General features: G+C 37.9%; 1 long non-coding RNA gene across 1 annotated transcript; it reads right to left on the minus strand.

Annotated features, from left to right (window-relative positions):
- Window positions 1-11,126: 11,126 nt before the first annotated feature.
- On the minus strand, window positions 11,127-12,366 carry LOC126515086 (uncharacterized). Its single transcript, XR_007595750.1, has 3 exons — window positions 12,330-12,366; window positions 11,856-12,011; window positions 11,127-11,396 (listed from the first exon to the last, which is right to left on the minus strand). It is a non-coding gene; the product is annotated as an uncharacterized lncRNA (long non-coding RNA).
- Window positions 12,367-13,941: the final 1,575 nt, after the last annotated feature.

The raw sequence follows: 13,941 nt of genomic DNA on the forward strand, positions 1-13,941 counted from the left end.
AAGCAAAGGATAACAAGACCCTAGAGAAGCTTAGTAACAAAGTAAACCCTAAGTAATACATATATAGATCCACCAGGAAAGGGAAAATAGACAAGATTGCCTAACAAAATTGGAAGCATGGGGTTGGGGGGGAGAAGAGAGGACAGAAGGAGAAGAGGAAGGGAGAAGGGCAAGGGGAGGAGACCTTAAGAGAATGGGATATTCATAATGGAGGAAGGACAGAGATGAGAGCAAGAAAAGAGATATTTTGATTGAGGAAGCCATTATGGAGCTAGGAAGAAACTTGGTGCTGAAGAAATTCCCATGTGTAAACAAAGATGATCCCAGCTAAGACCCTAGGTAATAGAGGAGAGGGTGCCTGAATTGGCCTTGCCCTGTAGTCAGATTGATGAATATCTTAAATGTCACCATAGAACCTTTATCCAGCATCTGATGGAAACAGGGGCAGAAACCTGCAATGGAGCAATGGGCTGAGCTCCAAAGCCCAGTTGAAGAGTGGGAGGAGTGAGATTATGAGCAAAGAAGTCAAGAGCATGCTGGAGACACTCACTGAAACAGTCTACCTGAGCTAATAGGAGCTCACCAGCTCCTATCGAACAGGGAAGGAATCAGCATAGGACCAAACTAGTCCCTCTCAATGTGGTGACAGTTGTATTTCTCTATTCTTTAAATGCCTAATGCTAAATGTATTTTCTCCATTTGAATAATCTCATTTTGTTTCTTCTGGACCTAACTACTTAGCACTGGCTATATGCCAGCCCCCTTTTAATTGATAAGTGATAAGAGACTTAACAAATTTGACATTTAATAAATGGTAGGGAAGTATGAAGAAAGTGGAAAAATAATGAGGAAAGTATCATAAGCAAATGATTTTTTTTGATGAACAAGTGAGTGAGGAAGAAAGGAAGAGGACAGAATTTCTCTCTCTCTTTCTCTCTTTCTGTGTGTGTTTGTTTACATCTGTTGGTAGGGGAGAGTATCATTGCAGATACTATGTTATGTGCTTTTAGACTTCAAAATAATAGCTTACTTTTTATTTGTTCAATTTTCCTATAAATTTTGCATGTTTGAAATATTCTTCATATGACTCTTGAATATTTAATGTTCCTTTAGACACCTAATATTTTGTTTTGCATTTTCCCCATTGTAATTGTAATTTTCTCCCCAACATTACATTCAAAATTATCCTTATTCAGGAAACAATGCCTTGTTTTATAGCATTAATTTGACAGTAATGAAACTGACTTCATATATAAATTTTAATGATTTTAACTCAAGGTAGAGTTTAACATATTTACTTGACATGTACTCATAAAGGGTATATAGAAACACAAAAATGTATGTACATAGGCACACACTCAAAATGCATGGGGAGAGAAATAAAGAGGGAGACAGAGAAACAAGATCTGATTTATTGTAATGATAGCTCCATACCTGGTTCTTATCACTGTGTCCAGTACCCGACAAAAGCATTGTGTGAGAGCATGGATTAATTTTAGCTTACTGTTGAGAGAACATATTCCACCAAGCCACTGAGGACATGGAGGTAGGAACATGATTCTAGATTCTGTTGAGTTGACAATATTAACCATTACTGTGCTTATTTATAAAAGATGATGGGCAAGTTTACTACTTTACCAATCATTTTTGCCCTAAATCCAGGTTTGTTTGTACTATTGGAATGTTGGCACTGTATCACTACTAGACTACATTTCTAGTTCATATAATGTCTTCAATAAACAATAGTTCACCTATCAGGGAGGCAAAATACCTTACAGAAGCACACTAAGGGAGATTTATATATCTCAGATAAATACTGAGAGAGGCATGGTAGATAGAGGCTGCATCTGTGAAGGTAGAAGCTTTTGCTGTGAGGAGGTACATCTTCTTGGATGAGGAAGTGTGACCTCAGGAAGGAAGCAGCAATATCTACACCTCTCTAACCCAGCCTTCAGTCTTGTATTTGCTATCTAAGCATGAGCCCAGAGGGTCTAACTCTTCTGAAAGAATTTTCTCTAACTAATCATTTAGCTGTGGGGCTATATTTACTCATTGGTGAACTCCAACAGACTCTGGGAAGAATCACTAATTGCCTCAGCTTCAGGCTTTTGGATCAGGGCTATGGCTATCAACATTGCAATATTGTATCATTGAGCCTATAACGTGCTCAAACCAGTGCACCAACATGAATGATCACTATTAATATGTCCTTACTGCAATGGGCTTGTTCCTGCAGAAGTCTGTTGTTTGAGACCATTATAATCTGTCACATGTGGTACTACCTAGAATAAGGCAACAAACAAATGCCATGTATCTCTCCAATATCAGGGGTCAACTCTAGAGATTCTGTGCATAGGTAGTCCTGTTCATGTCTTCTGTAAGACCTTCCCAGTGCTAGACTCAGTTACCAAAGTCCCCAAGGCCAATATATCTGTCTCTACTGTCTGTTGGACCCTTGCTCTGCACTAAGCTACCTGAGAGTGAGGCAATGTTGGAAAAAGCATTTCTTTGGCCACCAAGGCTAATTCCAAGATCTATTTCACCAGATTATTAAAGCCTTAGGAAATGATCCAGGATGAAGCATCTATCTATGTTCATGTTATGACACCTGGAGCTACAGGCAAAAACTAAGATTCCCTACTAGGTAACAAGGTTTCTGGAGAACCTACATACCATCATGTTCCATGTCTATCTCCTCAAGATAATTACTTAGTTTCAGATTAGTTAATAAAAAGGTATTAAATGCATTTATGACTTACTCAACCCAGAAAAGCTTTCATTAACTTTGATTGAAATACTTAGCCCTTGACTGAAGATATCAACATAGCCTTTGTATTGATGTAAAAATGTTTGTATTCTTTGTGTAACATGAGGGCCTGCTTTTTGGGGCTTCTGTCCTGCCCAGTTCCCATAGCTGGCAGGCCCTAAAGAAAATCACACAGAGGTCTACATAAGTTATAAACTGATTGGCCCATTAGCTCAGGCTTCTTATTAACTCTTACAACTTATATTAACCCATTATTCTTATCTATGGCTCAGTACCTATTTTAGCAGGGTAGGTCACATCTTTCTTCTTCTGTGGTCTGGGAAGGATTGGGGGAAGAGCTTCCTTCTTCCTATAATACTCCTGTTCTCATTGCCCCACCTCTACTTCCTATCTGGTTGTTCCATCTATACATCCTGCCTTGCTATTGGCCAACCAGTGTTTATTTAAAATGTAATTGACACAATACAGAAATTGTCCTACACCATTTTCCCTCTTTTTTAAAAAAAAACAAAACAAAAAAAAAAAAACAAAAAAAAAAACCCAAGAATATTCATAGTCCATCTTTTGGGAATGTGGGTGGAGCATTTTAGGCTACTTCCTGCTGGTTGAGGGTGCTGATAATCTTATGGGGACTTAAAGAAATTTCAGAATTATGATCAAGTCCTGCCTAGAGTATCCTGTGAGGCTTGATCATCTCAGGTAGCAGTCCTGAATCTGTTCTAGATGTAGAACTCAGACATCTGGGCCATTTGTTCCTACTGGAGTTTTTTAGATGGTCTTTCTTGATCAAACCAGATTTTTTTTAACTCAGAATGAATCCACAGCCTCTCATTTTTTTTTTTTTTTGGAAATAAAAGCAAAATATCTTCTCCAAAGTAACATACCTTTTGACTTCAATTTTGAAGTCAAGATATTTTTAAAATAGCTATCTTGGATTAATCTAGAAATATTTATAAGCAAATATCTCTTAGCAGCTGTTGCACCTTCCTCAGCATTTAAACAATTTAAAGAGAAAATAATAATATACAGTATCCAAATTTTCTGTGTGTTTTTCATCTTTGTGCAGTTTTATTTTAAACTCTATCATTTTATTTTTAATTTTTTGGCTTTTTGAGACAGGGTTTCTGTATATCTTTGTCCTATAATAACTCTGTAGACCAGGCTGTCATTGAACTCACAGAGATCGACCTGTCTCTGCCACCTAAGTGCTGGGATTAAAGGTGTGTGCTACCACACCTTGAACTCACAGAGGTCTCTATGCCTCTGCCTCCCAAGTGTTGGGATTAAAGGTGTATAACACCACATCTTTGTTCATAGTAAATCCTTTACAAATTGTCTATCAGTACTTTCACTGCTCAATAAGTACAAACATTTTAATTCACTAATTGCTAAATATTTGATAGATTACTTGCAAAACACAATTCCAGCATTAGGGTTCCTGTAAATATAGAAGATTTTGCTTGGTTAATTGGTCCAATGCGAGGCAGGGCAATAGTACAAACACAAGTGAGTGCATACACTCGTTATGAGTAAGCAAAATTGGCCAAGACAACCTGTCAGTGGACCAAAAGCATGGTAACTATAGACACACACTCCTAGCCAATCACAACACACCAACAGTGACCACAAATTTCAAAAGGACCAATCAGAAATGTTCCTGCGGAAGCCTAATTTCCCTAACCCATAAACTACCCCCACCCTTTTACAAGAAAGAGTTTCTGCATTGCCTCTATAACTTCTCACCACCCCTCACCCCTGGGAAACAGGGATTGCACAACAGGCAGCAGTAACAAGCCCACAAAAGCTACACCAATATATTTAATAACAGAACATAAAACAACAACAAAAAACTTTTAAAAACTATTTTTAAAACTTTTAAATAGTCTAATGCTGATATAGGTTATATTAGCTATAGTGTGTCTAAATTCATGCATTTATTTGCTTTTCCTGTCTTTTGTCTATTGCTTCATAATAAATGGAATAATCTTAACATCTGAGTTTAGGTCAACCTGTATAATAGAAAGTAAAATTATTTGAACAAATAACAGTCATTACCAAATGTCACTATGGAAACACAAGAATGAGTGTTTCCATAGAAACTGTAAGCTTTCCCACTATACTATATTGGTATATGTTTATGATAATATAATTTTTTATTGTTTTTATTATACATGGCAAGAGTAGAAGGAAGTATGTAACAGGGCTATTGGGACCACAAAAATCTATACATCCACTCAACCAGCCATCTTTCCAAGTATGCATTCAATAAAAACTGATTCCTGCTTTAGCCAGACATTATTCTATGTCCTAGGGATTGAGTAGTAAATAAGAAAGATAAAACCTGTAAGCCTTAAAAATGGCTATGTTTGTGGGAATCAAACATAAATCAATCATATTGTTCAACAGAAGGGGTGAGAGCTCAGAATGAATGCTGTTGCTTTGCATGAGACAGGGGTATGCAGTTCTCTTCCCAGTATCTCTCCCAAACCTACTGGCACATCTAATTATTGAGTGGAGAACTCACTTCCTCTTCTAAGTCAAATCTCTTCTTAGAAATGCCATTTTATTTACTGTTTTGTACATGCTTCTAATGATACACAAGTAAAATATCTGTTTTAATCTATAAAGTAACCATTTTTTGGCTAGAGGAATAAATAAATGTCTTTGTTTCAAGTGGTTGTAAGTGATGCATCCCTGGGCCCCATGAAAAGAAACACCACATTCATAAGGATGAATCAAAGGATATTTCTTAGAGAAATAAGGAAAAATTCTTAAGATCTAGGCACGAGTACAGTTAATATTTTAAAAGACAACCTTTTATAGATATGGGATTTCATAGATATGATATATATATATATGGATCAAATATCAACTTGAGATACTTAGTATTTTCAACACATTGTTGTAACCTTTTCAAGTTTTTCTTTTCATCTCTTTGTATAAAGTAAGAGTCAGGAGTTACTTTGTGTTTTCTCTATTTTAGACATCTAAATATTTTATACATATGAATAAATTTTATGCTTACAATATTCCCCAATTTCTATATTCCCCAATTCAACAACAATGAAATAAATTACATAAATAAAATTAGATACATAAAAAATAGATTAATAAAAAATAGAGTTAATCATCATCATAGATGGTAGAGAATAAGCCAAAAGTACAGAGATAATCAAATCAAAACACAGTGTCCCCAGACTCTTCCATATTTAGAAGGAAAAGTGAAGCAAGGTGATTGTGTGAGGTGTCTCCTCTGAAGTACGCTATATACATCCTTTCAGATTTAATGTGTGCTCTATAATTACATATCATCATGCTTATTTAACAGCCAGAGAACTGAAATTTGGGGATGTTATGCTATTTTCCAGAGGAGACTGCGGAAAATGGGAGCTTTAGTATCCAAATTCATTATCGCAAAGCCTGAGCTATTTACCATAACATCACTTGAGGTTATCGTAAATGGAGAAAGGTTTTTCCCCTTATGCATTATACCTTTTATTTGAAGTCTCTACTTAGCTTATAAAAAATGTATGTATGTGTGTTTTGTGTGTGTGTGTGCATGTGTATTTATGGCTTTAATGTCAAAACACACAAAACTTTATCATAAAGACATAATCTAAATGCGAAGTATGCTGTCATATACTTTTTTTTCAAGTAAGGGCTTGTGTTGATTAGATGTATCACAACTTTGAAACTCTTGTTCATTGGCCAATTTCATTATTTTGGAAGATTTTATCTGAATATGTTTGTGTAACTGATTGTATATATGTATACCACATGTGTGCAGGTGTCAATGAAAGCCAGCCATGGTGTTGGATCCCCTAGAACTGAAGTCACCCTTGTCCTCTGGAAGAGCAATCAGTGTTCCTGAATGCTCAGTCATCTCTCCAGCCCACCATCTAGTTCGATTTCTATCCGTGGTATTGATAACTATCAGTCATTTTGTTATAAGCCAGTTTTTATAAACAAGGATGCAAGTTTTACTCTATATTTTTCTAGGACACCTTATTGATTGTAAATAAACTCTAATGTAGGCAGAGTGTCTGTGTGTCTAGGCAGCCACTTCCAAATAACCATTAATAACTTATTATTAGTTTTATATATGATCAGCTGATAGCTTAGGCTTGTTACTAATTAACACTTACATTTTAAATTAACCCACATTTCTTATCCACCCTTTGCCATGTGGTAGTACTTTCTTTTATTTTTATCTTGTTTTCCATTTGTAATTGTATTTTATTTGTAGATCTCCCCCGCCAATCGTTTTTACAATAGCTTCACCAGTACATCAGGATTTGAATACTGTACAAAGCAACTGTCTTTTCTTTTTTATTGTTTTTATTGAGCTATATATTTTCTCTGCTCCACTCCTTTCCTCTCCCCTCCCCTTCAACCCTCTCCCATGTTCTCCTTGCTCCCAATTTACTCAGGACATCTTGTCTTTTTTCTACTTTCCATGTAGATTAGATCCATGTATGTCTCTCTTAGGGTCCTCATTGTTGTCTAGGTTCTCTGGGATTATGAATTGTAGGTTGGTTTTTTTGCTTTATGTCTAAAAAACACTCATGAGTGAGTACATATGATATTTGTTTTTCTGGGTCGGGTGTTACCTCACTCAATATGATGTTAATTTTCAATGAAAATGACTGCATAACATACCCAAATTTATGGGTAACTTTTGTAACACCACACATTCATCTTGCTTCTCTGATTTTTCTTATGTCTCCCAAGGCTCCACCCTTCTTCCCTGCTTTTTCTTTCCCTGCCTCGCTGTACCCAGATACAGGCCAGTTAGTTCTTTTATTAAACCAATAGGAAGTGCGTTGGCAAAGTCATATCTTGACAATGTACAAAAAGATTATTCTATAACACATGAGTGAGTAAAATGATGAGTATATTCTACTGATAATTCTGACAACAATGTAAAAATTAAATAAACTGAGATTTCTATGGGTTAGCTATCATGTATATCTAATGTAGTCACAGCACTTATTTAAATAAGGACAAAGCATTATGTCTGTGTCTTTCTAGAAAAAAAGGAAACTTCTTTTGGGGTTCAAACTTTTGTATTTATCATTATATAAAGTGGAGCATGATTCTAAATGAAAAAATACATTAGCTCATTAATTTCCAAATATCTATTAAGAGTGACATGTTGGAATTATCTTCCTCTTACACACACATACACACACAGGCACACACTTAGACAACACAAAAATCCTGCATTGCATTATATAATTGTAGGGTGCTAACATACCCTAGAGTCTTAAATTCTTATTTGAATTTTAAAAGTTACCCTAGGGACACAAAGCTGTATGTCAATATGGAATGTGAGAAACTTCTAGCTCTACTGTTAAAACTGTTAGCATTTGGAAAGATACTGGTCTTTTGTCTAGATTCAAGCATTGAACTCCCAAGGGGAATAACTACTTTTAAAGTAATTCCCAGCAGCGCCATTGACTGGCACACCACAATTCTTTAGTATTACCGAAGACAATTCATTTCCAGACATGTCGAATAAAAGAGAGTCATCCATCCATAATACTTATGAAGTGTATTGGTATCTTGGCATTTTATTTTCATTACTTATAAATATGCCTTTCACTAACCAAGCAAGGCCATGTCTAGCCACAAAGGTTAGGTTGTTCTCCTTGGAGTAGAGTTAATACATAACCCATGATTCATATTTGTTAAGGATGGAGATTAAGAGCTCAGGGCCCCAACTAATGGACTGAGCCCAGCAACTGGATCACAAGGCTGTAAAACACAGTGCCCTCTGGGGGTAGAGAGGTGGCTTGGATATTGATAAAAGCAAGTGTGCACACAACTGTTTTCCCAAGTTCTTTAAAGTATGTAACATATTGAAGATTTTTCAAAGTTTTTTGAGTCATAGGTAACACTCACATAAAAGAGTTTTGAAACGTTTTATATAATTATGAATCAGTAAAACAAACTAAACTGTGTATTAATGTTCACATAATAACTGGAAAATCTGTATGCAGTTTTGATTGCCTCTATTTTCATTTACTGAATAGTTGTGATAGTCAATCTTCTATAATAAAATTGTGTCTCCATGTATTTTTCTATTTTAAATATGAAAATACCTTCTAGACTACACGAGAACAAAGACCAAAATAATTACAGGAAGATTCCCACACTTTAATATAAGAAATAACCATCTTGTTGGACTGCATGGCTTTACTATGAAGATCATTTAAATGGTAGCACATAATTTAAACTTGAAATTTAAATATTTTCTGTATAATTTTATCACACTACATTACACTAACATCTTAGCTTTATTCTTATGAAGAAAGATAAGATTAGTGTTATTAAAGATACTATTTCAAATCCACAGGTTTTTATAGTAATAAAATGCTAACTCTAAAGCACACCTTCATAATGACAGCAATTTTGTGTTCTTCTTGAAATGAACTTTGTGTTCTTGAATTTTTATTTGGTACCCAAGGCTTATTTTTTGAGGCTTGAAATGATGAATGCCATAAAAATGATAGTGGCTTACATGCCCTCAGGCACACAATGGAAAACACTTCAATTGCTCTTGAATCATCATATTTTGAATCAGAAGTCTGACTCAACATCTAGCAGTTAGGACAAGCTGACTGTGTTCTGAACGAATGATAGATATGAAAGGCATCCGATGTCTGGGGATGGAGCACTCCCCAGAAAGGGAGCTATGAGTGACATTATCATAATACATAGACATTAGTGTTGATTTCTCAAGTATGAGAAAAAACTTTCCTCTTTGAGAGTCCCAAGTTGACATAAATCTACTTAAATGTGTGGTGCAAATCAGGATCCTTTCCTTTTATTTCTTCTCTTTGAGCTTACTATGTTATATGCTATACCATGAGGTGCTCTAACAGGCCATTCATCACTAGGCATTCCCGGCACTCCTCGCAGTTGCAGAGTGTCCATCACTTTTTGGAAAGGAAAACTCATGGCAACAAGCTTTCATTATTTGTGTATCTAAGAATCTGAATACCCATCAGGAGCTGTCCTCATGGGAAATATCAGGGCAGTGGAAATAGAGGCTTATCATGAAGTCATGATTTGTTTTGCATTTATGAAAAATATCAAAAACTTACGAAAAATGTGCTTTGGAATTCTAAAGAAGTTTATGACATAAGCCAAGTAACTCAAATAAAAGTCCTTGGGTGCTGGATGATTCACAACTGACAACAAAACGCTGTCATGTAACACAATTTTTAGCTTATTAGCCATTGCTTTATTGATCCCTAAAAAGTGATATTTTCCTGTACTGGGGATCATGAAGTGGCGATGATCAACTATTGTTATGTGACAGTACAGCTGTTACATATACTACACTGCATACACTACACATACTATACACACAAAAACTGTGATGTTACTGAATGTGGTGGTGCACACCTGAATATCAGCTAGGAAAACCATGAATTTCAGACTGACCTCTGGTTCATATACACCTGTGGTACACCAAAATAAAAGCAAAAGCAAATAATACCACGAACAGCTTTTAAAAAAGAAAGCAAGGAAAATTACTCTGTCACTCATGTTGTAGAATATGAACTTGTTTTAAAAATTTTCTTCCTTTGCTTCTACTTTGGCTCCTCTGCTTTTCTTAGCAGCTTTGGGTATGTCTAGAGGTTAACTTGTAGTCATTCTGAATGCTACACTCTAAAGTGAGTGACAGTAATTCTTGAAAGTAGATTTAAAGGAGAAGATGAGGGCATGAGGACCTAAAGCATCTGGTGATGAATATATAGGGCTTGTTTATTTATCTTTTCATTTTATCTTATTGGGTGAGTGTTTTGCCTATATGTATGCCCTATATATCATGTCCATTCAGTGCATGGACAGCAGAAGGTGTTAGATATCCTGGAGTTCGAGTTACAGACTGCTTTAAGTCACCACATGGGTGGCAGGAAGAGAACCTGGGTCTTCTGGAGGAGTAGCCAATGTTCTTCATAGTTGAGCCACTGGATGAAGGGTTAACAAGTCAGTCTTTTGGGATTCAGACTTTTATTCTTAAAATATATCACGTGTCTCGGGCTAGCTGACAGCCCCGCCATGCAGCAAGCAGGCTGCCAAGTGTGTCCAGGGAAAGCCAAGCAGATGCAGTTCCCAACAACAGGGGGCCATGTGGCAGCGGATTCCCAACAGGAGAGCACATGTAAACAGACCCATAGATACAGAAAATAGCCATAAACATTTATTAAAGGAGAGAGGGACAGAGAGAGAGAGAGAGAGAGAGAGAGAGAGAGAGAGAGAGAGAGAGAGAGAGAGAGAGAGAAGAGGACGAGAAAAGAGAGAGAGAAAGATGCGTGTGCACACCAGAAGAGAGCAGGAAGAAGAAGGAATCTTCAGATGAGGCGAGTGGTCAGAGGTCGCTGGGAGTGGCGTGGACGAAAGGAACAACATTCCCACATCTTGCTTATAATAAAAAGCAAATTAGACACCATAGTTTGAAAAAATTGGGGCGGCGAATTCTCAAGACTGCTTCCTGCTGATTGTGGGCATTGTCTTTGGGGGGGACCTGAGAGAAGGCTGGGTGCTGGTCACATCTTGGCATAGCTGGTCTCTTTGCTTCTGACCGGTGTCTGTGGCATGGGAATGTCTGGTGTCCCTAAGGTATTGGCAGAACAAAGAACAAAGTTAAATTAAGGAAAAAAAATTTTTTGGATCAGGGAATTGAGGGGGTATCTGACCTGTTTAAGATGGATTCCTTAATTCAGCTCCCTGGAACTCACAAGAACCCCTTGGGTTTGTGAAAACAGAAGTTTTAGACATATAATGACTGTAGCCTAAGAGATAAGTTTGATTTGAAAATTGTTTGGTGAGGTAACCTGGCAAAACCTCAACCTGGCAAAACCTTTCACCTATCAAACTGTCAGAGACCTTTGAGAAGGATAAGATTTTACTTGAGTTACTGATTTACAAATGACAGAGAACTTACTCGGTTGGTACCCAGAGCTACTCTTTTTGGGTCCTCAGTGGTTGCTGAAGGTTACAATTGACTTTTGCTGTTTAGGCCAGGCTCCAGAAGACCCTGTGGGCTAAGAAATCTGTAGGAAGACAGGCCTACCTTGACTTGAGCAGCTAGGCTGTTGATTCCAGTGATTTTGTCCACGTCTGGAGGTCTTTAGTTTAGATGAAAGGCAGTTTTGTCCAATGGTCAGTGTTTGGCAGTCGAAACGAAGTGCAGAAGGGTGTTGTTCTGCGTGCATCTGTCTTCTGTCTTCTTTGGAGGGAGTAGAGAGCTGCTGATAGGAACCAACCTGTCCCTCTTCTTATGAAAAGTTTTTAAATAATTAAATACTTAAATATCACATTCCCCAGATCTCTGAGCAGTTGAGGGCTGTTTATCAGGTATAACTATAGAATAGAATTTCTTTGGAGAGTTGGGTCTGAGCTTGACCGCACTGGCTCTCAACTTAACAGGTAAGATTTACATTTGTAAAAAGGCAGAAAGAAGGAAAAAAAAAACTGCTTGTAATATAAGGTTAGTGGCAGAACTGACAATGGTAGAGAACGGTCTAAGAGACTTAAAGGTACATACCAGTTTAAAATACGAGACTCGTGGTTTGTAGTCTGAAATGAGATGTAATAAACAATTATTATACATAGAAAGAGTGAACAGGAATTGGGCAATGAGGATGCCTTTGATGGGCCCTATCAAAGACATGCCATTGCGCAAAACACATAAAACAAAGAGTTAACATGAGTTTAGTGAAAACCGTGTCAAAAGGCAGGGTAAAACTGGAAGAGCTTGGTCACCTGACCCACCTGGGAGAGCTCGGTCACCTGACCTGGCTCTCAGCCAAGATGGCAACAGCTGCCTGTTTGCTCTGTTGGTGAGCCGCCATGCCATAACAAAAGCCACAGAGGGGAGGGGCAAAAAGCTGGAACGAAAAAAAAAAAAGCGGCTATTTACAGTTTTCTTCTAAGTTATATTGGGGCCATTTTTTGGACAGAGACGGATAAAGTGTGAGGTTGAAAGGGCGTCCAAAGGGCATCCCCAGCAGGGAGGCCAGAGTGATAGGTCTGGAGGGCTTGCTTCCCATGGCTAAAGCTGTGAAAACACCCGCAAAAAAACGTGGCACCTCAAACCGTAAGGTGAGATGCAGATAGATGGCACGAACACTCAGGCCCTCTAAACAGCCCTCTGAGCTTACAGGGGGAGTGCTAAGGGCCTGGCTGAACTGACTTAAGCCTCTAACTGGAGATGGATTCCCGGGCAAGAGGGGTTTAGCCAAGGCCAAGCTGCCCCATAGCGGCTGGCTTGCATTGTAGCGAGCTGTATGAAAAGAAGATAGGATAAGAATGAAAAGAAAGAGAAGGAAAGAGAGCTGAGGACTCTGAGTTCCATCTGCCTGGGGTCGGCTCCACGAACAACACCAGCTCCTAATTGTGAATTTTTCCCTTTCGGCTAAACCACCCCTTTTAACCCAGAGATTGTCCATTGAGCTCCCGGCAATCTTCCGTGTTCTCTGGGGTGGGGGGTTGGGGGGGGGACTTCCTGGTCCGTTGTTCCTTTTGCTAGCATTCATCCTGGCTTTCATCCTTGGCTAAACCCATCTCAAAGGGCTTGGCCTTAGCCAGCCCCTCACCCACCCAGAGCTGAGGACTCAGAGTCTCAGAGAATCTCCTTTGGGCCTTGCCCCAAGTTCCTGCCATTTTCTGGCAATTTCTATTTCTTGATTTGTAAAAATTCACCTGTACCTTGCCTTTATGGACAGATGGTATAATCCTTTTGTGCTTCTCTATCTGTAAATTTCTCATTTTGCGATTACCAGTCACATTTGATTGGAGACTGTATTAGTTACTCTTTATGTTATTGTGATAAAATAGCCAATAGACACAACTTACAAGAGGGAATAGTTATTTTTGCTCATAGTTTTAGGGTGTCTTCTTCCATTGTGTCAAGGAAGTCACAGAGAAGGGGCTTTGTTTGTGGGGTAGAGACATGAGGCAGCAGGTGTTCACATGGTGACACAATAAACAGCCTCATAGGATGTATCCAGGGTGGAGCCTTTATAGATTTGGTCCCTATTGATCTATTTCCATTATCCAGGATCTACCCATTAGTACACTACAGCTTTGAGAAGAGCAGTGTAAACTAGGGCACAAAGTTAAAATTGTGAGGGTTGGGGACATTTTAGATTCAATGC

Source organism: Alexandromys fortis, unplaced genomic scaffold (assembly GCF_014885135.2).
Source record: "Alexandromys fortis isolate MF-2015 unplaced genomic scaffold, M_Fortis_MF-2015_v1.1 scaffold_133, whole genome shotgun sequence".
Classification (NCBI taxonomy): domain Eukaryota; kingdom Metazoa; phylum Chordata; class Mammalia; order Rodentia; family Cricetidae; genus Alexandromys; species Alexandromys fortis.